This window comes from Sylvia atricapilla, chromosome 3, assembly GCF_009819655.1.
Source record: "Sylvia atricapilla isolate bSylAtr1 chromosome 3, bSylAtr1.pri, whole genome shotgun sequence".
Taxonomy (NCBI): domain Eukaryota; kingdom Metazoa; phylum Chordata; class Aves; order Passeriformes; family Sylviidae; genus Sylvia; species Sylvia atricapilla.
Window position 1 is genome coordinate 40,032,888 of NC_089142.1, and position 24,177 is coordinate 40,057,064.

A 24,177-nucleotide genomic window follows, 5' to 3' on the forward strand; every position below is an offset into this window, starting at 1 on the left:
AATATAATCCAGCTTCTGAGGGCAATCAAATATCATCATATTGTTTGCTATCTAGTGTGTGAGCATAAGCACTTCACAGTGGGGATGTTTTTAATCTATATTTGCCCAACATGGTACAGAGAAGCCACAACTCACATTGATCTTGTCATTGTGTTTGTGCAGCAGGTGTGAACTAATAGAGGCAGGGTCCTGATTCCTATTTCTCTCTCCATGTCAGGAATCAACCTCCCCTCCAGATCAGGTCCTTCTCATATCCCCAGTGCAATGGGAAAAGGAGCAAAGAAATGTTGCAGACCTGGGTCTGAGCATGGAGCCAGACCACAGCAAGAGAGGATGTACCAAAACATAGAGACAAGAAGCCTTTCTGGATCCCACAGTTTAAGAGATAAATTAGTATCAGTAATTGATTTAATTATAGAAATTTAATTAACCTTGCTTTCCTTTGAAAGAGTGATATATTCCTACAAGGCAAAAATTTCATCTCAGATCTGCTCTATAGGTTTTAATTACATTAATTTACTATATTGACATATGTATTTTCCTTTATACCAGTTGGCAATCTACATACCTAAGAATACCAAAGCAAACTGCTATCACGTGGGTTTAAAGAGAATTTTGCCGTCAGATTAAACAAAAAACAAAAACCCCATGACAAAAAGGCTGAGTTTCTGACAGAGTACACCACTTGTATGCTGCTTTATATAATATGAATAATTTATATTGCTAAAAGTGCTTCCCCTGAAATATGGGTAGAAGAGGGTAATTGCCCATGGATAATACTTTATATATTTTGTAGGAGGAACATATCTCAACCCAAGAAAATACACTGGCACTAGGGCACAACTTTCAGATATGAATGACTCAATGAATCATGAATGACTATGATTTTCTTGGGACCTAATGGTTTAACACACACTTAAATACATAACAAATGCATGAAAAACCCTAAACAATCTAAATCGCGTAGCACAGAGTGGACTGTGAACTTCTTCTGTGCACTTCAGCTGCTTGGGGTTTAAACAATAAATGACTACATACGTATGGGGGCAGCTTTTATCTGGCTGATGGTGGCATCCATCTCCACTAGAAGTTTATAAATCTTTCTGAAATCTTCCTCTATTGCTTTGTCTTAATAGTGACATGCAGTGGCTGCAAGGTGCAACAGAGGTTTAAGAGAACAGTAGTGCACAAATACGAACATTTAACACATGACAACATATCAAATTCTTATACCACACAGCAAGTTTCTATAGACATTGTTTTTACTGGTATTTAAACAGAGTTACTGCTCATTCACACCTCCATGAAATTGCACTCAGAGAGTACTTTAACAAAAAACACATCTTAACTCTGAGGCTTTTATGGACTACAGCATAGAGCTGCCTGTGTTCCAGGATCTGGTCTGGCACAGAACAGCACCAGACAGAAAGCAGCAGGTAAGGAATGTTCCAGGAAATATGCAATGGTTTTGTGTACTGAATATTAGCCTTTGAATCAAGTGATCACTTTGCAGTTGGGCAAGGAGTGAAGTCAGCTCACTTGTCTGTGCTGAAGGCTCTCCTGTCATCAGTTGTTCCCCTTCCACAGTGACTGCACTCATGCCTGCTGCACTTGCTGGAGTTGCCCCTGCTTTTTTTGACATATTTATCTTAGTAAACTGGGCAGAATTTCATTTTGCAGAAACTTCTGAATCTGCTGTGGATTGGTGATTTAGGCCAACAAACCTACCAACGCCTGAAAATTAATTTGGTTGTGCTGGCACTAACCCCTTTAAAACAAGGAATGCATAAGGCAAGCCTGTATTCTTTGTCTGCTTTAAGTACCAAAATCTGTCTAAAATGTGGAGCTTGATCAGTCTCTATTCTTCCTTTTCCTGTCCCAGGAGATATTAGTTGTCCCTAGTTAATAGTGTTTCATATTGACTCCCTTAATGCCTGGCATACAAACATCTGATTTCCCTCTTGACACATGTTCCTTCCAAGGCAAAATGATATATAGACATTATTGTAAAACTTCATGTCTATCTGGAGCAAGATAAAGTAGGATATGAGCTGCAAATAAAATAACTATTAAAAGCTTGAGCACAATAGGTGTTAATGAGTTTATTATAATCCTATGGAATTTAGAGTATCAAAAAAGGCCTAATCAGGGGCATGCAGCCCAGCTAAGTCCATCTTCCAGCAACAAGAGAGAAAAAATGGAATATGCAAAGCTATCTTTAGGAATCATTGTCAGTTTTACTGAGATTAGAAGTGTATTATCTGATAGTCATATCTGCGTGCACAGTGACACTACAGAATACAGTTAAGGTGCTCTGTGTTGTTTTGTTTCTTAATTTTTTTGAGACCATTTTTAAATGAAAATACTAATTCTGACATTCCTGTGGCTCTAAAAAAAAAAATGCACTTTTTACTTTCCTGAACCTCTAATTTCTTCTGTGTTTCTCCAGACTTAATTTTTCAGGTTGAATTGGGAAAAGGTTGCTTTTGTTTTCTGTGAAGAAAATATATATTCCAGGAGCAGAACTGTCTTGATTGATACGTTATGCATCCATCAGTTGGGTTACATGGACTATGAGTCAGGGTATAATTCTGCCCTATGTCAGCGTTTTCCTTCCCAAGTGCTTGAGACTGTGCATTGCAGAAACATGCTTCTGGGGAGAATACTTCAGAAAATTCTGCTAACTCTTTGGTTCCTTCCATCACCACTATGTCATATTAGGAGGCACAAAGTGACATCTTGATATATTGCTTATAGCCTCATATAAGGTAAAGTCTTATTAGAAAGTAATAAAAGTGACCTCCTGCTTTTTTGTCCATAATTTTGTATTACATTAGGATGGAAAATCAGAGCTGGTTATGTTTGCCATTATTTTGTTGTATTTAAAATAATATTGTGCAACACCAAGGTTGGAGTTTGAAAAATGCTAAGAAATAATACTGTCTGGAGCAATGTATAAAATATTGATGAAAATAGAAATGACAAACATACTTCCCCACAGTTTGTTTTGGGTGTGTCTGATGAAGAAAGCAAATAAAATCTCTGCCTTCCTTTACTGTGTGTTTCAGCTTAAGTAGGCACAATGCTCAAAACCTTGTAGTTTAAATAAAAGGTTGTGAGACATTGTAAAAATCAGTTTTGTTTGGAGTGAAATGTGGCATGCAAATTATTGTGCTCATGCCCTGCATAATATCACTGAGAGTACAGGTATTATGCTATTAAGTGGTAAAAACCTCATGCCACCTTAAATGAGCTTTCTCTGCTACAGAAAACAAGTCATTTCTTTGAAGGAAGGGTTAGATGTGGAAACTCATCAGGAAATAGGACTTAAAGTGGAACTTAAATGAAATATTTTTTACCTACTTAACTTCAGAAATGTCAATTATTATATCTATATAGGCCAAAAAAATCTATCTAATTTAATGCAAACAAAGTTTAGCTTGTCCTATGTTACAGATGTTACTCTAGGGGCAACAAAACTGGTAGCAATAGTGAAATTACAAAAGTTGTTTTATGTCACATTAGTTAACATATGCAAGCTTATTTAACATGTGGACCACAAATAAGTGTAATTATATTAAAACAAGGATCTGTAGCTCAGAAGCAATAAAAATAGACTAGGTTGTATTATTAATTCTTGTGTTAAGGGTTTTGAGCCATGTTGATTGGCCTGAATTTTTTGATTTTGTTATGGTACAAAGGGATTGTTTGAAGTAATTTGTCCCCGAGAGAGGCTCACAATCCCAAGCGGGTTTCAATTCAGCAAAGCAAATCTAATTTTGTTTGCTTTATGCAAACCAGAAGGGGCTGTGGTTCATTCTGTTTTCACTGGAGGGGAAAGGCGCACTAATGGGACCTGCTGAAATGCATGCATTGCAAACATCATACCCCTGCATATATTAAATTTAGCTATGTGATGCACTGTGTTCATCATCTCATTGTGTACACAGATATGCTTTAGAACAAAGCCTTTAATAGTACAGGAACCTTACTACATTATGCCAACACACTATTGTATTTATATTTAATGCTACAACTGGAATTTCTTCCCTTGGATAAAGTGTATTGATATGTCGTCTTTTTTTCCCTCCTGTTACTTGTTACAGTAGACAGTATACTGAGGACATTACATGCTTGAGCTTCAAGCCATCTGAAGATTAATTATATGGAGGTCTCATAATGGTTTTTAATTTTCCCTTTTTTACAGCCCAGAGTTAAATAGGAGACATGTTCAGGATCTGATTGCCAAAAGAGCAATAATCCCCAATCCATCAGATCGAGGCTGGAAGATAAATGATGGGGAATAGCACCTGGAAGACAGGTAATGCTCCAGACAATAACCACTGCTTTGACAGATTGCTACCCTCTCCTCCAAGCGGCTCCTTTTTAGGCTTTTGAAATGCAGTATTTATACTGCGTTAAGAGTACACCAGATCTGAATAAATGCTGGGCACAGAAGAAAATCCATTTCTCTAAGAGCCAAAAGAAAAGTTGCCATTTATTTCACTGGGAGTCAAAGTAGGTCACTAAAAAATTTTTGATGGCAAAGTTGAAGGATGGATAAATTTATTTGCATATAAGTCACATTATTTATTTATTGAATTTTCATAATAGTGCTATGGTTCATGTGGTGTTGCTCAATTTTTTCCAGGGTGCTTCTGTTTTGAAAACAATTTCAATATTGCATAGAGACAGACACATCTCAAAACCCTTCAATTTGTCATTAGACATTTGGCTGCTTGCCTATTTTGCTGATAATATTGCAAAACTACATTAATTTATTGAATGATTTTTGTGAATCAGTTCACACAGAATTCAGAATGACACTTGTCATGCATCAGATGATTAACTATTAAAAGCATAGGTTTACTTGTTATGCTTATTGTGTGGTACAGTTCAAAGTTACCTTAAGTGTGCAATTTAAATTCAAAGATGGGTTAGGAATAATGATTCTTTTCCTTTTAAAATTCCTTCATGAAACACTCAGGAATACTCTTCCCAGTTGTGCTCTGTGTGGCCACTTACCATTTTATACAGCTACTGTTCTTTTTTAATTATTTGTGAGATTTGGAAACCAAAACATTTTCAATACTCTAACACAAATGTCTCAGTCTCAATTCCCAGAATCCTGAGCACAGCCAGCCTGGATGGGTTGATGGGCCTTCCTGGACAGGAGGTCTCCTCATAAGCAAGTCCAGCCACAGTGCATGGGATCAGAGCCCTCTTCTGTGCCACTTGCGCAATTCAAAGCATGTGACTGCACCCTTGATAGAGAGAAAATACTTGCAAATATTTTCTAATCTTTTAAAGCCGCTCAGAGGTAATGCAGACAGGTAAGATTTTGTGTGTTAACACAGAAGGGATATTTGAAAATAAAGATATTGTCCATCACTGTATGTCACCTGCACATTCCTTAACACCTATCTTAACATACACAAAGGTTTGATGCATTATTTTCTCTTAGATTGAGACAAAAATTAAGATGTCAATATAGAATTGGGTTCTAGACAAACAATATTTCGATGGGAGAGTTCCCTCTCCTAAAATGGCAATTGCTCGATTAACAAAGTATATGTTCAAACTAAACTGAAACTTTTAAGAATGCAAGAAAATGAAACTTTAAAAGGACAAATAGCTGAGAGGGTTTTTTAGAAGATAAATCCTTTTGAAACTGGAGGAAAGACAGTGTTGTGCTCTGCTCTTATAATAATAGAGAGGGACTGGGCCAAGATATTTTCATGGTGTAAAGCAAGACAGGAGACCTAAACAGCATAAATCAGTACTTGCAGGCCAATGTTCCTCTTCAGAGCTTCACAGTTCGACAAAATGACTTTGAAACTATTTTTATTTACTCCAGATGAGGATCCGGCCTGCAAAAGAATGAGTATGATTTAAACGGTTTAAAAATAAGTGCTCTGATCAAAGTACTTTTATTAGCTGAGGTTATTGAGCAAATATTATCTGAGATAGAGCTTAGAATGAAAAAAGAATGTTTGTCAGAAGAGTTTAAATTGAGATAATTTTATAGAGGGGGACTGGGGAAATGTTGAAATTACCATCAATTGCAGTCATAACGTATTTTCATTGCTAAATATGATTTATTACTTGCTTTTATTTTTTATCATTTCTCATTTATATTGGACTAACCACTTTACAAAAATTAATAAAATAGTGCATACTTTTAGAACCTTAAAGGCTAACTGAGATGAACATAAAGAGAAATGAAGGGAAGGGATGCAATGTCACTTCAATAATGCAATACATATAGCAAGAGGCAATCCTTGCTCCAAGGGGTCTTCTGTATGAACAGACAAGGCAGATAAAAGAGCTAATATTAATTCCTCAGTTTATGGAGGGAGAACTGAGGGACTGAGAAATCGAGAGACTTACCCAAATTGACAAAGAAAGTCTGTCAGAGTAGACACTGAATCCATTTTCTTCATGCTCTGCTTCAATACCTTTCCCTCCCCAAAGGCTGATGTATATTAAAATAACATAAACTTTATACAGTCTGAACTATTCATCAAGATCATGTGGGGCTGAACCTATTTCAATTTATTCTTAGTTGAGGGTCTGGTAGAGTAAGATGCTCTATTAATCCCTGGAGTGAAATGATCTAGACCATAATAAGTATTAGAGTCCAATCCTGCAAATGATAACGTAGTCCAAGAGATCTAGATAGCCTTGTCAATATTTCATCTATGAACAGACATACTATTAAGTACTTACATATGTTTTATTTATTAGCTATTGGTTGTTAAAAAATTATGATTTATTACCAGCACAGGTCACACAAAAAATTCAGTCATTATATATAAAAATATATTTCTGTCTTTTAGAGGTGTTTGAAATACAGAATGAGTAAAAGCTAAATTTCATAGGTTTCTTATTAATGGAAAAAGAGTTCAAAGGAAGGTTTCATTTCAAGAAACCAGTACGATCTGTTCATCTAGAGGACTTCAGGAGCCTTAATCAACTTGAGAAATGGATCAAAATAATTAGAACAGAATTCATTCATTTTCAGTATATTTTTTTCTTACAATGTGAATAAAAGTAAATTGGAAAGTAATTGTAAGAAAAAAAAAAGGTTCCAACTTGATCTACATGAGATAAAAGGATTTCTGTTTTCTGGGTACATCTCAGGATTATTATTTTCCAATATTAATCTGTTAATATTTCATATTATAAAATCATCATAGAATCACCATAGAATCATTGAGTGGTTAGGTCTGGAATGGTCCTTAAAGATCATCTAATTCCATAGCCCCTGCCATGGACAGGGAGGGAACCTTACACTACACCAGGGCTCTCAGGGCCCCATCAAGTCTGGCCTTGGACATACCCAAGGATGGGGAGTCCATAACATCCCTGGGTAACTTTTCCAGTTCCTCAGTGCACTCACAGCAGAGAATTTCTTCCTAATATCTAACCCAAACCTACCCTCCATCAGCTTACGGCCATTTCCCAAAAAGATTAATAAAACTCAAATATAGGTAAAGAATCTAATTAGGTAAAAAGAACAGTTCATAAATAAATTGTTTTTAAAATCCTGTTCATATGAGTTCTCTTTGCTAGATCCTCTTTTTATTTAAAAAAAAAATTGGTTCTTTTATGAGTAATAATATCTGCTTTGATTCTATATATATAAAAAAAAGTATTTTGCTATTGATGCCAAAGCAAAACACTGAGCTTGTCTGTATTAATATGTGGTGGTGTATTTTATTCATGCTTCTGTTTAAGATTTGTTCGATAAGATTTTACATGATGGTTTGTTCTGTAACCCCGTATGTTTCCCCCTGTATGGTTTCTCCCATGTTCAGTTTTGTGTCAATCATTGGTTATATAACCTTCTGGTCCTGTCTGTCACTCTGGGGCCTCTCCCTGCGTCCAGAAAGTTCCAGGGAAGGCGTCGAGGGATTGGGCAGGATCCAGGCTTCCCCCTCCTATTGTGTCTTGTATGGTTGTTGCACATGTCTATTATGTTAAGAGCCACACCCTTACTGTACCCCATTGGTCCCTGACTGAACCCTCCCCTGTGTCACACCCCCTGTTAAATGTTACAGCACAGAGGGGCTCGTGGTCTCTCTGAGGCTGGTGTCCCGAGGTGAGGACTCCGCGTCCAGAGCGTCCAATAAACTCGATTGAATCCACCACTGGAGAGTCCCTCCTTTCATTTCCTTTGCCACAGCCACGCTACACTCCTGATAAGCCAAGAACCACTGTGTTGCTGTGGTGCCATGGCTGGCCAGACAGGCGACACAGGCACCGCCGCATTAATATATTTTTCATGCCTATTTTTGCTGTTCTCACCAGGAATTCTGCTACAGAAACTCCTTCAGAGTAAAACCTTTAGATTTTCTGGAGAAAAGCTTCTATGATACCCTAACTATCAAATGAAAAACAAAACAAAAAAAAAATCCAAGTCCACTAATACAGTGTTGCATAAGGAGTCGGATCAATATTTGGCTTTTTTTCTCCAGACCTTTAATTTAAGAGATTTTGTGTGACATTCAATGAAGTATTGCTTCTACAATGCCTACATATTGAAAATGATAAAATCATAAAAGCTGGAGAGAAAACACTAGCCCAGTGTAAATACAGGCTTGGTCCTTGTGTTACAGTTCCCATAGAAAAGAGCATGAGCAATATCATTAGTCAATGCAGCTAAATGCACACATATAAGTGTATGTGTGTATATGTACATATATATATAAGAAACATACAATAAACCATGGCTCTAGATGATTGTTTAACAGGCCTGGCACTTGCCTAGATCAGGACTGGCTGAGGCATTGTCAGAAAGTTTGTACCTTGATTAACACGATGTCCTGACATAATGTCATCTGTTATATTTCTAAATAAATTCTGTTTGTTTGTTTGTTTGATTTTCTTGGAGGAAAGATGCTGAAGTGTTTTTTGGAATATCTGCGCATTGTTAGCACTATTAGCCCAAGGGCCAGTGGTGTTTGTACTCTGTATGCAATGCACTGCATGGGATTTTATTGTAGCAATTATTGTAGTTCATTAACTTTATTACAGCTGGATTAAAATAAAATTTGTTTAACAAACTATAAACTAATAAAACCCATATTGTTTATTCAAAATGATAACTTTAGGAGTCAAACCCTGGGATCATTTAAAAGGACTGACAAGAGTAGCAGAATTCAAACTGATCTTCAAGAAATGCAAGAAAATGCCCTCCTCAAATGCAGGCTGCATTGCCTGACATTCCTTACAGCACATTACCTTGTTTATGCAATATTACGTTCCTGCCTTAACCCGATCTTCAGCTCTGTACTATCGACTTAAGGACTCCAACTTCTGGAGATGATATGAAGTACTGCTAAGCCTCATTCTGCAGGATCTCTGCAGAACCCCGGCAGATTTGCATGTCCCTGCCAGTTAGGGGAGATCAGGCAACCTGATGATGAAAGCAGATACGAGCAAGCACCGAGTAACTAGAAGACAGACAGACCTAAATGCAGAACAGTAGCAAGGGACCTCATTGGAGTGATGGGGGAATCACACCTTCTTCTTTCTTTTCAAATGTGTCATTTAAACTCTTGGCTTTGATTGGTTTGAGAAATGGACTTGGAGGGTGATCAGACTTAGCAGCACTTGTGCCAAGTTCCTCACTTGGCACTTGTCTCCTTAAGGCTGCCAACATTCTGCTGAGGCTCAGCTATGTGTGTGTACCCTGGAGCCCCATGGGGTCCTCCAGGCCTAATCATTTCCACTTATGTTAAGTGTCTGGGCCAACTAAAATGCCATCAAATATCTTCTCCAGAGTCTTTCGTATGGGTGCACAGGAGCAACAGGAGATGACAGCTGGGAATATTTGGAATGAGCACCCCACTTCACCCTGGAATATCTGCATAAAATCAGTTACTTTAAACAAGTATCAGAAACATCCAAATAACATCTGGGAGTTCACTCAGTTGGGAACTAGAAGGATGTTCCACATGTCAGAAATGTTGCCCTTCCAAGTGCTGGTGGTACCCGTATGCTGTGTACAAGATACTGCATGGGATCCTCTTGAGAAGGGTAGGTGCAAAATTAGGATGAAGTAATATCTTTCTGATAGAGATTCAAACGGAATATTTTATATTCCGTACCCAGAGTATTTTTCAAAGATCTACTCACCTTTGTTCATTTTGACTCCAATTTCAGTGTGTATACAATTGCTGGTATATTTGGAGTAGTGTCAGGAAAATTCTATGATAGTCAGGGACCTCAGGATCTGTCATATTAGAAGAAAATCTAACATCTCAGTAAACTTAGCAAAACAAAGCCCAGATGACTGGCTGTATGCACATCAGGCTTGAAAATATCTCAGAGTGTGAAAAGCTATTTACAAAGGTTTAAAACTATTTTGAAAAGATTGACACAAGAACAAATAGGTATAAACTGCCCACAACTAGCTTCAGACTGGAAACTAGGGGATTTATAACCAGGAATGAGGTAACATTTGGAACAGCCATCTCCTGTTATGGGAAGAAAAAACATCATAACTACTCCTAAGCAGCAGCAGCTTGAAATATGTCATCTTACCATCAGATTCAGGATGGATTTAAGAAGCAGCAAGTTTAGTTTACTGACCCACAGATTTGACACTCTGCTTTTATCTGAATCTTGGAAGTACTGTGGCTGGTGGCAGCACTGATAGAGATGTTTTAGTGTTTGTGGCCATTGGCAATGAATGATATTTGATCTGAAGCTTTTTTAAAGAGTCAGTAGAGATTGTTTTGCTGACCAGTATCTCTATAGTGAGCATGTCTCACTAAAACTGAAAGATTCTCTAAATGTCTTTCCTGCACTGTGCAATTAAATCTGCATACAAGTTGCCGTTAATATAATTTGTTGTATGCAAATATCAGATCCAATTCTGCCAGCTTTACTTATGTTAAGTAACCCTCAAACAAATAGTTTCTATGAAGTCCCAGTGGGATAACTCACATGAGTAAGTGCTGCTGCTCATGATGAAAGGTGGCAAAGCTTGGCTAGAAATGAACAAATGTGATGCTTCCCTATTATTTTCAACCTCCAAAAGAATGCGACACAAGCATCATTTTATAGCTGATTATCAAAAGATTTTTCCTTGAATTTGGGACAGCCCAACAAAAAGAAATGTCCCAAATGCATGCATACCTTATTAAGCAAATTTAGAGGCTTATTCATTGGTTTTCACTGGTAATGCAGGCAGTGGCAGGGCCAACTGTGGGACAAAGTCACACCAAAGAAGAAATTTTGGAAGTTGGTTAATAGTACTTTTCAAAACCTCTCAGCACCAACAGAGTAACATCATTGCACTATATCCTCAAAGCCAGCTCTGGCACTACCAATCATTGGTGCGTTTTGAAAGGCATCATAGCCCTCTAGCAGTGAATTATGGATTGCACACCACCTTCCTCGGCAGCTTGTTGAACCAGAGTCATTTATTCAGTTGGTATTGAGAGTCTGGGGGCATGACAGTACATCTGACCCCTTTTGGGTAAAATTTGATCTGGCATTTCATTTCACGGGCTCAGCCACCAGTCTGTCAAATCTTCATTTTGCGGGTGCCCAGTAGAACTGCTGACGCTTGTCTCTAACTCCTGGTGCTTTCATCTTTCAGCGGCAATAAACATGTCACACTGCTGAGGTGAAACACAATCTGGAATTAAATTTACTGCATATAAAATATGGTGCCCTCTTTATTGGTTCAAATACTTGTCACTCATAATTTATTTGAAAGTGTATGGCATTCATGAGGCAAGAGTGCTGCTGGAAATGGAGGTGGGGGGAGCTGCAGAGCTCCAGGCCACAGCAGTTTGCAAGAGCTCTTCTTCTTCTTTAACACCCATTTCCCCATCCCTTGCCAGTCCTGACTGTTGTAAACACATCAAATATGACATCAATGCCTTGGCCAATAAACAGTATGTACCTAAGTAAAAACAAGCTTGGGTAAATTTGTCTGTGCAGCTGCATGTTAGTTGCAAAGTGTCTGGAGGAGAATAACCACTACTGCCCTCAGAAAAACAAGTGTGTAGATGTTTATCCATGTACATCTGGGAGACGAAGGGTGGGAAGGGTGGGAAGGATGGGAAGGAGACAGATTTAATCCTAGTCCATTTCAAACTCACTCACCATGCCTTTTCTTTCTGGCACTCAACTTTTTCATGATTTATTCCAAATACTGTCGATCAGCTTTAACTAATACAGTTCTTGTATGAAGCACCTCTCTAATCTCTTCAAACACAGATGTGGAAGCGCGGCTTAGAGCATGGAGGCCAACAAAAGCACTTTGCCTGTACCAGTGATTAGCTTTGATTGACATAGTACACTTCTGCTTTCACAGGCATACTTTAACACCCATAAATGATTGTTTTAAAATGAGAAGCACTGGGTAGTGCAGCTCTGGCGTTAGTAAATATGCAGTACAAATGTGGTAGCAGATAACTGAGAGAATACAAAACACTTGATATTCTTTTCTGGCTTTTCTTCTCCTTTTTCAGTTGTGTTCTTTTGGGTTGTTTTTAATCTAGCATTAATTCCTAATTGTCGATGAAAAATTATGGTAATATGTATTCTGCTAAAACCTGGACTTTTGATCCTGCCCTATGTGCATTTCACAGTTTTTCATAATAAGGTGCAATGGGAAAAGTAGTCTGGCTATGATAAAATACAGCAATGCAGAATGTTAGGGTTTTTTCCTGTTACAATACACAACTTTATTTGTAATAAACTGATGAAAATAAGGAAGGATTAGAAAGAGGCAGATTCAGAATGTGTAAAGACATCCAGACTACAAAGCACAGGGTGCCAGCAAAAGAATGTCAAATATGTGCAGCAAAAAGCATTTGCAGACACAAGTTCTGTTCTGTTGTAATTGCTTAATTGCTAATTTTTTCTAGAATCCTCTTGATGTATTTATGAATGCAGTCATGTGATGCTTGAATATACACTCAAAAATGAAGCACTGTATCAGAGATAATATCAAAAAAACTAAAATAACTTCCACTTCCATCCACCAAGCATTCATAGCCCCCTTATCAAACAATAATGCCCACGCTTTCTTTTTCCCTCAAAAAAAGCCAAAATTTGCTCTATGACCAATCAGCCAGGCAGCCCACATTCTGATGGGACAGTTAAGGAAGCAAGTTACAGTTTTCATCCCCTTCTGCTGATCTCAGCCTCTGGTCACACAGGAAGAGAGAAGTGTATTCTTCGGGCATCAACAAACTAAACCATTTAAAAGCACAAAAATTTGAACCAGCGTATAACACTACACTTGAAAATGAACTGGACAGGAGGGCAGAAAATGGGGCACAGCTGTAATGAGATCCTGGTGAGAAACACCCATTAACAAGTGAATAGTCACTGTATGCAAGAGGTGAAATTTCCAAGCGATCTTAAGATGTAGATTTGTGTAAAGTGTGTAACCAGTAATCAGTAACCCAATAAGGGAGATACTACTGACAGAATGGACTCCAAGCATTTCTGTACTTATACTATCATATAAAGACCTGAATGTGCATTTTAGTTACATGGTTTCATGAAATGATGACACACAGGCTTCTTTCCTTCCACTGGGTAGGATCTAGTATCAAACCCGATTGTGAGACTCCTAGTCTGGTCTGTGAGAGCCAATAGGGCACTACACATAAATACTGACACTATACACAGCCAGAGTGAAACAAAAGTAAAATGGAAAGATAGCTGATTGCAGTACCTCTGCATTCAAAACTTTATTGAGGATTTATTTTACCTTCATGAAGAAGAAATTTCAAGTAATGTACACAAGCTGGGAAGTCACACATTTGTGGTAATAATTTTATGAGTCTTTAAATGTCTTATACATAAAGCTGTCATTAGTTGGGTGATAAAATCTGTATTTCAAGTTTCCATCTGTGTGTGTGTGTATGTACATTCCAGCATTTCTGCAGGTATGTGCACATATGTATTTGTGGCACAAGACAAAAAAATACCAGACAAGTAATTTCTGCTGAATCCAGCCAGTTTAATCTCAGTGAAAAAAGGCTAAATAAATTCTGGGAGTGAGGATGTCTCACTCTCCTCTTTGTTGAACATGTTTTTGGGTTTTGTTTTTTAAATATCCAGTATTGCACACCAGGAGAAAAGGGAAGGTGCAACTAAATTAGCATAGATGCTGGATATTCATGGTCAAGTTAAACAGCTTTCATAGGAATGAGCTACACTTCCACAAGAATCTAGACAGGTTTTATACAGATTTACATGCACTTTTCTTGTGCTGAGAATACAGTCACCACCATTCAATAAAAACACAAACAGGACCAAGCATCCACCCTGCAGAAAACAAACAAGAGTTCTGCACTTGCAAGGTTCACAGAACAAAAATCCCTATGGCAAATTTTCCTAGAATAAATATCAACTCTTTTGCGTTTGAAAATGTTTCCATTCATTCTTTACCCTTCCTGTCAGACTCCAAGAATACTCTGGACTTGCTGCACTTTGCACTTTGTCCAGAAGCAGTTTGGTTACCAGTGCCCCTCAAAAAGTGAAGTCTTCTCGTGAAAGCAACATACAATTTGGCTAGGGAGAGAACAGAGGCCTGAACAGCTCTTTCCTGAACAAAGGATTTCTTAAGTGGAAGAAATTCTCTTCGTCTCGCCTGAGTGGCTGGGCTGACATCCGGGGAAAAAGAAAATCCTATTCCCATTGTACGCTGCTGATGGAGAGCCTTGTGCAGTCTTAATTGTTCTCTGTCTGTCTGCTATCTGACACCTTATACAGAATGGTACATTTCAAGTCCTCTTCCAATTTTTGTCTTCTGACAGGGATAAAAAATGCCTTTTCACGTATACTCTTCCATGTTTAAAATCCATGGCGACCCACTTTTCAGGAAAATCAGCAAGGTCCCTTCCTCAAAATCCCATGCAGAGGCCCACAGCTCTGACTGTCTCCCAGCCAGATTCAAAACCGTTTCCCCTTGAGTCAGTGCTTTGTGTTGTCCATGACTGGAAAGAGTCCCTGGGTGGATTTTCTCCAGTCATTTCTTTCTCTTGTATTTCTTGCAGCCCATCCATTTTACGCCAGCTTTTTCTTTCATCATCTGTGCTAGTGCTTATATCTTTCTCACTTCTCTTCTCCATTCATGGTCTCCATCCTGCAATTTCCCCTTTTTTGCATGCTTTTTGCTCTTGTCCAATCACTTCATATCTATCTCCCTTTTCTTCTGCACCTTTATTTGCTTCCTGTTCTTTTGCCCTTTTTTCTGCAACTGATTATTAAGAACCGTGAAACCTGGAGCCACAAGCTGTATCTGACTAGGCAACCTAAAATGATAGCTGATATATTTTTTAAATAAAGCCAATCCTCTGTTTTACTTTCTGTGAAGTTAACAGACACTGGTGTTTTCACCAGTATTACCTATTAATGGGCCTGGCTATGTTTTAAGGAGATTAATCATACCCCCTCTTACCTTGAAAATTTCAGTCATTGTCTCTCTTGCATGAAGACATTATAGATATGAAATTTTATTGGGGGGAGGGGGGAGGCATAGGTCTTTCATTTCAACTCTGTATGCTAACTAATGCTAATTTACATTACACAGGATACATCGAAATACGACTGAGAAACAAAAGTAACTTCATGCACTTGTCCATGTCAATCTTCAGGAAACAATGGAGGGAACTGTACATGCTTCATTTACAAGCAAGCACAGAGATTTCCTAAAGTACTGTCTAATATACTAGCTGATCAAACACATAACCATGGCAATAAGTTGAGCACAAACCCTTACTCCAAGTCATTGTGACTCCCTCCACTCAGCTGACACACATTTGGCCATCACCCATGTTCTCTTGCAAGACAGGCCTCTATGTCATAAAATGCCCTACCCTTGGAATCAAGTTTGAAGTAAGCCATGTAAAAGGACCCAATTCCTGTTGCACAAAGGAAGGAACGGTAAAATCTGCAGCGTAAACTGAGAGGAAGCTGAATATTGCCTTGAGAAGGTTTGAGTTCTTTCAAGTTTTAGATTTGCTAAAAATTCTGTCATGTCACATATCATCTATTTCATACTCTTTCCCAAACATTTTGCACCTTTTTTGAGGCTTGGGATTGATTTCTGCAATCCTCCAGGAGAAGCAATCATCACGTTTCTGTTTCTTTTATTAGCATTTGTCTTAAAACCACTAGCACATGTCTAGTTCTCTCTCTCTCTTTTTTTTTTTTTTTTTTTTTTTTAAGATTCCCAGATGTCTATTTTTGGCTCCAGCAATCTGTATTTCAGAGTGTTTGTCATGTGTCAAGTTAAGATTATAACTTCGACCATCTATAACAGAATAATTTGCATCCAGCATTCGCTAGGGAGGACAGGATACTTTTTTTTCAGGAGCAGAAAAGCTATCTGGCATGTCCCCTGCCCCATAAAATCCCATCTTCCCTACCAACAGGCCAGTAGAAAGACTCTGTGCTGGAGTGGCTAAGAAAGGAGATCACTGGCATCATGCTCATATTTGATGTTTCACCCAAGTCTGGCTTGGATATTCTGGAAGAAGTTTTGAGTCTCAAGAGATCTGGCAAATTCCTCTATTATACCTCAGCAGTACTCTGTGGTCATGAAATGCAGAGTGTAAGGCAGATCACAACAAGAATTGTCGACAAAGCCGAGTAGGAGATTCATGAGTAGTCTTCATGAACATGGACTACTCAGTGCATGCAGACATTCCCTACATTTTTGGTGGGTCTATATTATTTAATATAAACCTCAACACTAAAAGAACACACTAGTGGCCTTCTAAAAATATCTGGCAAATATATTTTAACAAATATATGGCATTTTATAAGACTTTAGATCCATTCAGCCTCATAATACCCTCATGGATGATATCAGAATATATAGAACAGCAGTGTGGATACAAAGCCACATGGATACTTTTACTCAGATTGCCTTCAGTTTAGTTTACACAAGTAGTAGTATTCATCGCATAGTGAAGCACACTTCACTCCAAACTAACAACATAAATTCCCACTGAAGGTCTGTGGACCACACATATGCTAGAGTGTGTACCATGCTAAAATACAGGCAAACCCGACTTCACTTGAGCTAACCAGATTAAATCTAGCCAAATCAAGATTATGCTACTCAGTCATGAATCACATTATTTAACTGTAGCAGCTCTTTAGCAATACTTAGCAAAGCAAACGTTTATGTATGTCTGTAAGCATGTGTGCCAGTAGGGATGTGTATAATAATGAATAGATACGTGTCTGCATGTATGTGTACATCACAGCAAGAACTCAAGCCATTTTGCCTCAAGGGAGAGTACTGGAGTGTCTGTGTTGAATCAGTTTCAGTGCTGGTCACCAAGATGCAGCTGTATTTTTAAAAACATGGTTGGTTTTTTTATTCACCTCAGCCTGGATTTTAGTTTTTATTTTTGGACTTGCTCCATGGAGGAATGAGATGGATGTAGGGAAAAAAAGTCAATTCCAAAGTAGTTGCTTTGCCTACAGTATTCTTGTAGCATTTGTGGACATTGTTCAAATCTTAAGGTTCCATTTAAAAAAAGCCATCTCTTTTTTTCTTTTCCAGAAAAGGGTATAAATCTTTAGAGAAGAGGATCACTTAATTAATCATGGAGGGTGGGGAGAGGGGAAGGTGAGACTAATACCTAGGAGTTTGGTGATTAGCAAGAGAATGGATGACCAGGTAGCTTCAAACAATGTGGGCAATTTTTGCTTCAATAGTGACTGACAGCAGTGGAGAGCCTATGGGGCCAAACCCAGATCATGCCAGCCCATGTTTTCCCTGAATTAGCTGTCATCCTATTGACTCCCACCTCTCACTTCTGGCACAACAAGTGTACACTCAGCAATTCATAGTGCCTACACAGCATACCGCATATTCCATAGCTGGAATAATAAAAGCAGCTTTAAGCTGAGCCTTGAGTCATAGAATCATAGAATCATGGAATCATAAAATCATAGAATCACAAAATGTTAAAGGGTTGGAATAGACTTTATTATCATCTAGTCTCACCTCCCACTGCCCTGGGCAGGAATACCTCCCACTGGACCATATTGCTCTAGGCCCTGCCTTGCTTTGAACAATCCCAGTGTTGGAGCATTCCAAACCTCCCTGTTGGGGTTCAGTGTCTCTCCACCCTCATAGTTAAGAATTTCTTCCTAATAGGTAACCTAAATTTACCCTCTTTACAGTTTATATCCATTCCTCCTCATCCTATCACAGCAGTCCCTGATGCAGAGTCCCTCTCTGGCTTCCCTGTCAGCCCCTTCAGATACTGGAAGGTTGCCATGAGGTCTCCAAACAATCTTCTCTTCTCCAGGCTTCTCATCTCCAGTTGAACAGCCCCAACTTTCTCAGCCTCTCATTACAGAGGAAGTGCTCCAGTCCTCTTGTGAACTTGTCCTTCTTATCCTTGGGGCACCAGAACTGTGCATGGTACTCTTTTGGATCTCGCGAGAGCAGAGGGGGAGAATCACCTCCTAACACTGCTGGCCACACTCCTTTTGCTGCAGCCCAGGACATCAATGGTTTTCTGGGCTGTGAGTGCACACTGCTGGCTCATGTTGGATTTGCTTCAACCACCACCCCAAAGTACATCTCCACAGTGTGTCTCTCAGTCACTTCTCCATGCAACATGCAGGTGTGTCTGGGATTGCCACAACTCAAGTGAAGGACCTTGCATTTCACGTTGTTGAGCTTCATGAGGTTCACACAGACTCACCTCTCAAGCATGTCCAAGTCCCTCTGGATAGCATTCCTTCCTTCCAAAGTGTCAACCACAGAGCATCATCTGCACATTTGCTGAGGCTGCACTTGATCCCAGTGTCCACACCACTGATGCCACCTTCACTTCTTCCAGTCCCACCCACTAGTCATCCCCATGGTTTTTCCTATCAAAACCTGTTTCAACAACAAGAACTAGAGCAAAGTTCTTATCCTTTCTGGCAAAGGATAGACTCTACAGCAGGGGTTTCATGAGACAACTGTCACCCTATTTACAGGCTGTGTATTAGTTAATATAATTAAGGCATTGGTGCTGTAAATTAAATAGTATGGAAGACATTTTGCTGGCATAAGATCTTCACAGTATTTTCCATATGCTTGCTTATGAAGCATGAAAAATGAACAAAAAACATACAAATTAGAAATCAAGATGCTAAGAGCTTCTGAAAGGCATTACCAGTACTCTATTATTTCTGTTCTGAAGAACTTTCTGGAGATTTCCATAACGGATAGTGATGAACTTTTTTTCCTTCTTTTCCTTCCCCTTTTTTAAGTGATAGCTGCCAAATTTCATAAATCCTATAATGTTCAGCACTGTAATTAGTTTGGAAGCCTGTAATTGTTTAAGCTAGAAGATAAAGGATGCCAAACCACTTGAGCAGAAAAGTTGTATTAATGGCTTTGTATTATCACTTGCTGATTTATTTAATCTCTTTTGATCAAATTGTGATTCTCAAACAAAAATAAGAAAAACTCAAGCAGTTGTTTTTCACCATGAGTAGGAAATAGGCAGAATGGACACACACACACACACACACACACACACACACACAAGCACACTGAGACAAAAGGGCTTTTGTGCCAGAAAGGGTGCATCAACAGACTTGAAGGTCAGTCATGATTCAGAGGAAAACATGTTGTGGCAAGAGTTATATTCAGTAATGACAGCTAAAAATTAAACAACACTTGGTTACAACCAAAAGACTGGTCCTTGCACTGTGGTATCCTGAGACGCCTTTCCTAGTCTTAGCAAAAACTAGTGCATTTATTCTAGTAATCAGAAATACACCAATCTGCACCACTTAAAGCTATGTAGTGTTAATATCTCCCTTTATATCCAGATTCTTCCTGTGCTTCATAGCAGGAGTAGCAAGAGTTTAGCACCCGATGTGAGAAAAGTTGAGAAGTGTATTGAAAAAAGAATATGTCTCTGTTGGCATTTTTAATAAGGTTTATAGCAAAGGTCCTTTTCCAAAACAGCGAAGATAAAGTACTGGGAGGTTCTTATGGTATTAATGGCCTATGTGTTGGTGTGCATGGTGTATATGAAGGTGCCATTTAGATATTGTGTTATCCACTTGCATAAGATACTTTTGCAGTAAGCATTAACAGAGGACAGCTCAATACCATGGTATAGGAAGCAGTCTATCTAGCTGCTATCCATCTTCAAGGAGTCAACAGTGCATGCTATACATAAACTCAGCTCAAATGCATATGTTAAGAAACAATTTTGCTAGTTCTAAACACACTCAATTTTTACAAGAGATACTACAGTTTGGTTTTATACTTTGTACCATAGGTTCCTGAATGAAGGTTTTTTGGTTCCAGTGCCACTTTATCCCATCTCTGAACTTTAAAAAATATGGGAGCAATTCCATTTATATTGGATTACTTTCTATTTCTGAATTCATCACATTCTGAATTTCCTTAATGGACCAAGGCCTTGTGAGAAGAAAGTTATACTTAAGGTTTGACAAAACTCACAAAGAGATGGTGCTATTTTTATTGCAGACAGCAAGAATTATACTCTCTTTGTATTCACTTTTTAGGGGTGGCTAATGTGATTCATTTAAGGAAACATGTCCCTGGATTTGGTACCAAAGCTAAAGGAACATTTCTTTGGATGGGAGGTCATGAGCTTTACAACAGTCTACATCATGGAAACTGAATTTTTGTAAAAGCTGAAGGACAAGTAGGTATTATTTCAGATTTCTGATGTTTTAGACCTTCAGTCATTGATTTTCTATTGAAAAATGTTTTCACAAATATTTTTTCTCTCCTCTATCCATCTGACATTTGTAATCGGTACACTAGTCTTTTGATAAAATGTTATTTCCTCTTCTACAGTCCAATAATACAACTCTCCATCTATGAAAAGCATTTAGATATTAATGTCTTCAGTATAATTCATTATTGTACCTCTGTATAGGTAGAAGTACCAAAGTATTTCATTTTAGTGACTCAGCTTAAGACTTCTATAATGTTAAAGTCCTATCAATAAGCTGATTTGAAGACTGATACACAGATCTTGCATAAGGCCTTCTGCCTCAGTAGACTCTCATCCTTTGTAAAAAAGGTACATAATTATGCATTTCACACATGCAGTTAGATAGTGCTTGGCAAACTATACCATATTGCTATCAGGAAGCAAAGCATTAAGTACATGTTACACAACATTTAATTTATTGCATGATATAGATGCAATAAAGAAAAAATTTAATTAGCTGGTATAAAAAGTGAAAAGAGGCAGATACAATGTAACAGCACATCAGGAGATTCCAGTAGGCACTGTAAGTATTTTTGGTGTCTAATCATAAAGACATAGTTATCTGTTGAGGGCCAAGGGCCACAACATTTCAGCTTTCAGTGCATAGGGGGAGAGAGGGATGGACCAGAACAGGGAGCCATGCTCCAAATAAAATCACAAACATTGAGCTAAGGGAGCCATACGTTCCTTGGGCAAGAGGCTGTGAAGATGGGTGAGTCCAGCCAACATGCTAGCAAAGCATCAAAAGTAAGGATAAAGGTCTGATGTAGGGCCAGGCGAGCAGTACTCAAAACTACACATGTACAAAGGCACAGGAGCTTCTGCAAACACAATACACTGTGGAAGTCAGGGTAGGGCTGCCATTAACTCTCAGTCAAAAAAGGAATATATTATTGACGAAGAAATCTTTCATTTGGCTTGTATTGCAAGATGATTTGCTTTGCTGTGGTACCAGCCAGCAGACCACATATGATTGCTCAGCCTGGGTAGTCAAAAAAGGAGCAGCCTGTATAAAATGGATACAAAGCCTAGACCATCTCCAAGCACCAGTTCTGATGAATGTCTGTTGATTTAATTATGATTTTATGACACGTACTGACATTTACCTGATATTCTGAGGTTCTCCATTCAGGGAAATTTTTTTCATTACAAAGACTAAATTAATTTCATAATGTGCAAAGTACTCCATTTGTAATGATGTGTGTGGGAAACTTTTTTATTTAACTTGAACAACTAATGCTTCTCCATATGATCATGCTCTTAGCATTGATTTTTTAGTACATTTTGTACTGAGACATCTGAAGAAAACAAATTAAAACAGAGGATTTATGAGAAACGAGAAAGCCTCACAAAATCCCAAAGATGATATTGTCCTTACTGAAATCAGGTGATATTAAAAAAAAAAAAAAAAAAAAAAAAAAAAAAAAGAGAGCACAAGCTCAATCCCAGAAAAAATTAATTACTAAAATCTTACAAGCCTCAGGGGAGACATATGCCTGTAATCAAATTCTGGGAAACAAGCCCCTGCAAACTCTCGCATTTCAACTTCCAACTCACTACCATTTCATGTTCATTTTGTGGTGAAATGTGACTCTTAACAAAACAAACAAACAAACAAAAATCAGTTACAAAATTCCCACTTCTCTATGGAACTGAAAAATCTACCAAGTTCAAAACAGAGCAGCAAGCTGCCTTCCAAACTCTTCAGAAATGAGGTAATGGCTTTGTAATTTCATTTCTTTGGTTGAAGCAAAGAATAGAAGCTGGGAAAAGAGAGTCTCAAAAAGCGTACTCTTTATCCCCTCTGCGCTGGTTGCCTTCTGCAGCTTTCAGCCCTAGGAATGCAAGGGATGATGTAGTGCAGCCGGTATGTACAGAAGCACTTGCAAATCCATTGTACTTAATGAGACTTGGAAACCAGTCAGGACCAGGGCACTTCTTCTTGTGATGCTTTTCATCAAGACCACAAACAGGGACAGAAGAGAGGCGTGAAATGTTCCATAGTTTTTGTAAATATTTAGGGCAGGATTTTTTAAAACTAGCCAGCTGATATCCAAACATCCTCAGCTCCTGCTGAAGATCCCATTCCTCTCAAGTATTGTCTGTGTTCTGTTTCAGATCTCAGCCTTGAGGATGCCACTACTGCAATACTGGACCAGCAATCAAGAAGTCAAAGAGGAGATGCAGAACAAAACTTTTCTATATAAAAGGAGAGTTAGAGTGTGCTATCTTGAAGGGTTTGGATGTTATTTTCTGTTTTATACTCAGCTCTCTGTGCTTGTCAATTCTACAAACATTTTAATATTCCTGACTTCACAGTTCTTCACAGTGTAAACTCTAACACTACCAACAAAATATGTAGCCTTAGATTACATCAAAAGCCTCTTGTTTGAAGAAAAATGGGTCAGGGATGTTGTGTCCAGACCTTGCAAAAAGTGTAAAGGGGCCTGAGCCAAGTCCAAGGTGAAGCAGATGTAGCCAAGTTTTATGACAAGTATATAAGCTGCCCAAATAGTTGTCATCCAGCATTCTCAAAAATCATATCTTCAAGATCCATCAAAGACATAATTCAGGCTTCAGGTGTGCTGCATTTCATTTCATAAAGGGCACATTCATACCACTGTGTATGTGGATGTGTTTGTAAATATATGCATCTATAATTTATGAAGTCACCTATTTAAGATTCTAGTCATTTATCAAGATGCTTTTGAGACTTAATTCCTTATTTTGCAGACCAAATGTTAACATTTGATTGAATTTATTAACTCAATTAAATAAGAAGTGTTCCACATTAGAAAGCATAATGTCAGAATTAATCCCCCAAAAATGTGGTGATGCTTTAACTAATATCCTGTGACCTCTTGATACTCTCCGACACTGTCCTGATGATCTCAGTATAAATAATCACATCAGAGGTTTCCCAAGGATCTCTCTCCAGAGGATATCAGGTGTCTCCACAGGGGCATGTGTGCATCCCTCTTTTGGCCAGGAGATCTGCAGAATGCACCCCTGGCCTTCTCCTGGTCCCTTCTCCCTCCATCCTTCACAGTCACTCCTCAGCAGAACAAGGTACCAAATCTAGCTGCAGTGATCTTCAGGAAAATACTCCCTTTGCTGACTTTGATCCCAAACAGAAGCAGGATGTGGACATTAGAATATTTGACCAGGTAGATGGCCACTTATTCATGAAGAATAAGTACCTGGGGGTAGAAATCCAACCACACACATACAATCTGAAAATACTTCCTTATTATTAGTGATCCTGAAAAAGAATTTTTTTTTTTTGCTAACTTGTAGCAATCAAGGTGTCTATTCCTTTGTTAATATTTGCCGGGTGCAGATCAATTTTGCACCATCACCAAAAAAGCAACAGCATCAAACTGAGCCCATCTATGGCCAGAAACTGCCTCAG